This window comes from Orycteropus afer, unplaced genomic scaffold, assembly GCF_000298275.1.
Source record: "Orycteropus afer afer isolate SDZICR_OR568_19922 unplaced genomic scaffold, OryAfe1.0 scaffold00527, whole genome shotgun sequence".
Lineage (NCBI taxonomy): Eukaryota > Metazoa > Chordata > Mammalia > Tubulidentata > Orycteropodidae > Orycteropus > Orycteropus afer.
In genome coordinates this window covers 1,676,516-1,680,732 of record NW_006922114.1, presented here as the reverse complement: position 1 = coordinate 1,680,732, position 4,217 = coordinate 1,676,516, and the positions used below count along the sequence as shown (strand labels likewise).

General features: G+C 54.2%; 1 protein-coding gene across 1 annotated transcript in view; it reads left to right on the top strand.

The window, feature by feature from the left end:
• The window catches only part of SEMA5A (semaphorin 5A), a 233,930-nt gene that overhangs the window by 151,410 nt on the left and 78,303 nt on the right, over window positions 1-4,217 (top strand). The window lies entirely within an intron of this gene.

Here is a 4,217-nt window from a genome sequence, read left to right as displayed (position 1 = left end):
ATCTTAAAATTGCTTAGAAAACCAGCAGTGTTTGTGATAAATCGCTTCTCATTGTGCAACAACGTGTGAAGAGCAAAGGTATTCACCTTCAAGTCACTGCAGCTACAAAGAGCCCAAAATGTCATGTCTGGAATTTGCTCCAAGTAGAAGCAAGTTTATGGGAGGAGTCAGAGGGTCTCCTGGGGTCCCTGACTCAGGACTTGATTGAAGGCATGCCCATGGGAGGAGTCAGCGGGTCCTGGCGTCCCTGACCCAGGACTTGAGTTGAGGCATGCCCATGGGAGGAGTGAGTGGGGCCATGCCCATGAGAGGAGTCAGCAGGTCTCCTGGGGTCCCCAACCCAGGACTTGAGTGGTAGGAATGGCAGAAGATAGTAGCAGTCCTTGTAAGCCAGGAGTGTGGTGGTGTGAGTGCAAGGGTGGTTTTAGTGGGTGTCTGAGCGACACTGCTTATGGAAAGAGGGTACATACTTACCCCCTTGGTTTATGACAAATTGATGTCTTGGATATTTCTGTCATCAGAAATGGAGATAATGCAATATCTGTATGGAGTGACTAAAGAGTTGTCACTCAAGTGAACACCTGCAGCTGTGGGGACAGCTGCCACCGTAGGGTCTGGTGTTGTCAGAGGGCGTGCAGTCCTGCCCTGGGGTCAGTGCCACCCCTTCCCATGTCTCCACTTTGTAGAATTTTCTGCTCACAGAGAGCTGAGGTGTGGTGTCTGGTTCATTGTCAGTGACATACAGTGTTGTTGTAGCTGTGGGCCAGTTGGTCCCTAGCTCGTGGTTACACTGCGTATGGTGGAACCCAGTGCCACCCTCTTCCACGTCTCTGCTTTGGAGACCTTTCTGCTCACTGAGAACTGAGGTGTGGTCTCTGGTTCACTGTCAGTGACACACAGTGGTGGTGGTGTAGCGGTGGCCAGTTGGCCCCTGCTCATGGCGACCCTGCGTACGGTGAAGCCCAGTCCCACCCCATCCCACGCCATCCCCTTGACCAGCTGCAGGCCGGGCCTGTGTCACTGGTTCAGTTATAGAGGTGGATCACCAAGCCTTTCCTCCTGGGCCGTCTCAGGCTGGAAGCTCCGCTGAAACCTGTCCAGCATCCCGGCTGCACGCGAGCGCCGTGGACCAACAGCTGGGGGCTGCACGGGGGCGCCCTGGCTGGGAATCGCACGTGGCTCTCTGCGTGGAAGGGGATGTTCTCCCACTGGGCCACCGAGTCCTCGTGCAACACACAGGACGAGTTATGTTTTCTGATGCACCGTGATTCCATTTTACTGAACCGTCCTCATTCTCTCATCCAGTGTAATTTTCCACATGTCCAGATACACTTTTGATAAGAGCATGCAAAACCACCAGCAACGGAAGCAAAATTATGTCCTTTTGAGCAAAACACATAAATGAAAACCGTGTGTTCTATTGTGACTCGTGCAAGCTTCCATCCAGAAAACATCCTAGCAAATGTCGTGTAACTCATTATTGTTATCAGACATCCTTTTCTGAAAACCGATGAAAAAGATGAGCTGGACGAAAAAGTTCGCAGGGTAGTCTAAACTCAGGTATTTAAAAAATAGATATTTAAATGTCATTTGCATCTATGTTTTTCACTTTTGACTGAAATGGAAGAAAGGCTTGACTTTTGTTGACTGACATCTGCTCCGTTTGATCCAGTCTGAGATGCCATTAGTTAGGAAACAGATGGCTGTTTGAGCCCTGCTGAGGCAGACCCGGAAGAAAGGTCCCCAGGTAGCACCACAGGCTCATGTGACAGTGTTCTGGGAGATGGCTCCTTGGGTTGAAAGGCGCTCAGAACACACAGTGGTCACCAGCACAGGAACTGTGAAAATGATGCAGGACCGAGCAGGGCAAGAGTCCCTGTGAGTCAGAGCTGACGCAGTAACAGCCGAAACAACCGCAACAAGAAAGAAACAGGCTGGCGAGTTGCCAACTGAATTCCGAGATGGTGAAACACACACACACACAAAGCCACCTTGCCATCAGTGCAGGCCTTTTCCCTCCTTGCCTGTACATCTGCATGCCAAGGAACTGAAGCTCTGTAAGCAGACCAAGCATCACATATGCCCTTGAAAGCCCCATCGAATGAGGGAGGAAGCCCTGTGGCCTTGAGCCGTGTTGATGGTGAGGTCAGCCTCAGTTGGTGGCTCTCATCTGCCTCCAGAGAGTTGGGCCTGGAGACAGGAACTCCCAAAAACTTCCCAGGGACTTAGGGGCTTACAGAGGACCCGTCCTCCTCCCAAAGGTTCCATTGAGAAAGGTTCTGGACTGTGTTGTCCAGGAGGGAAGGCAATAGTTTACTGACACACTGACAGACAGGCTCTGTTTGCTTATCAAATTGGAGTGGAGACATTGCTCTCAGGTTAAGGGATGGGAAGCGGCAGAGCGAGATTGAAGCGGAGACGCCGAGGTTAGTCGTCAGAGTCTGCCTGGGCTTTCCTCACAGGGAATGTCCCTGTGCCCTGGGGGCTCGGGATTACTAGGGGAACGTAACGTAACGTTCCCTGGCATCCTTTCTGAAATGTAGTGCGAAAGAACGAGCAAAACGCTCAGGCCAAATAAACACCCCAGGGCCTCGCAGCAGCCGGATTCTTCACCAGACACTCTTAAATAATGCCTGGGGAGGGAACGGGGTCCCTGGGTGCACAAAGAGTGACAGCACTCCCCTGCCAACCAGAGGGTTGCTGGTTCAAGACCACCTGTGCAGTGGAGGCCTGGAGCTCTAGTTCAGACATCAGCCACTGCAAACCCAGCGGAGCCCGGCTCTCCTCCGACACGGATGAAGTCACCAGGAGTCCGGGTCCTCTGGTTGCCTGGTCCTGGGGGAAGGGGCACCTTGGCCATGGCCTAGCCCAGACCATTCCACGTAGCTCATAGCACCATTGACCAACGGGTCCTGAAACCACAACTGGAAGGAAACCGGCCTTCAATCCAGGACTTCTGGCATAGTCCCTGACCTCCAGGACCATGCCACCAAGCTGTCAACATCTCCCCAAAGGTGGTACAGGGACTCGTGGCCGAGGATTCATCGTGCATATCATGGCCAGTGAGCAGTCTGACCTTCTGAGCCTTGTAATGAACCCTTTGTGGAGGAGGAGGGAAGCACGGTGGGTCACGGGTTAACTTCTGAAGGAAAATTGAAGCCGGAAGCCTTCAGTGCAGTGCGGCCCTGGTGGAGGGTGCAAGGCCCGGAGAGGCTCAACGTGGCCTCCAGGGGGCGCTGCCCTCACCAATCGGCCTACTTCCTGGGCTGCACAGAAGTGGGGACCTGCACGCGGGCTCAGGGGTCATGTTTGCTCCCCAAAACCTGCCTGCTAGCTGTGGGAGCTGCACTCTCCCAGGCGAGGAGGACTGCGCTTGCAGGAAGCTGATTTCTTTGAGGCTTCTGCCAAAGGCGGAAGGCAGAACCAGGAGGGCTGAGGCGAATGCCCGTGGCTTCTGGCTGCCCCGCAGCCTGCGGGCCTGGGCAAACCGCTCACTCGCTGGGAGCCTGCGTCTTCCCCAGGCGGGATCTTGGTGGCAGGGCCGTGGTGAGAAACCCAGGAGGTATGCACTGAAGCGTGGCCACCCCACGTCCCGTTCGTCCCGTTCGTTGAATGGGTCCCTGGAGTGCTGTGAAGCTCAGAGCTGGCAGGAACTGGGACGGTAGCAAAACCGAGATCCAGTGTGGATGGTCCATTTCTGACGCCTGCTTAAGGCAAGCGAAGGAAACGCACATTTTGTGTTCAGATGTCAGTGCACTCACATGCATTGTGTGTAAACCATTAAGTGGAACGTCAAAGTAGAACCTGCTTCCTCAAGCGTGGATCTGTCTTCTGGGCACGTTATTAAAACAATTATCTGAAATGAACAGTAAAATAATAACAATGAAAGTAATAGTGAAAACCAGCAAGTGCTCAAGGGCAGCGGGAAAGCTCCGATGACCACCTGCAGCCCAGCGGCCAAACGTGACACGTGACATGCGCACTCCTGTCCCGCGCAGGGCTCACACCTGCTCTCCTTGGGCTCGTTAGACTGCACCTGACCACCAGCCTTTAGGGTCCTTTGTTCCTTCTTGCTCCTCCTCCTCCTCCCCCTCCCTCCTCCCTACCTTCCTCCTCCCCCTCCTCTCCCTGCTCCTCCCCTCCCTCCTCCTCTTCCCACCCTCCTCTCCCTGCTTCTCCCTCCTCCTCTTCTCTTCTCCTCCCCCTCCCTCCTCCTC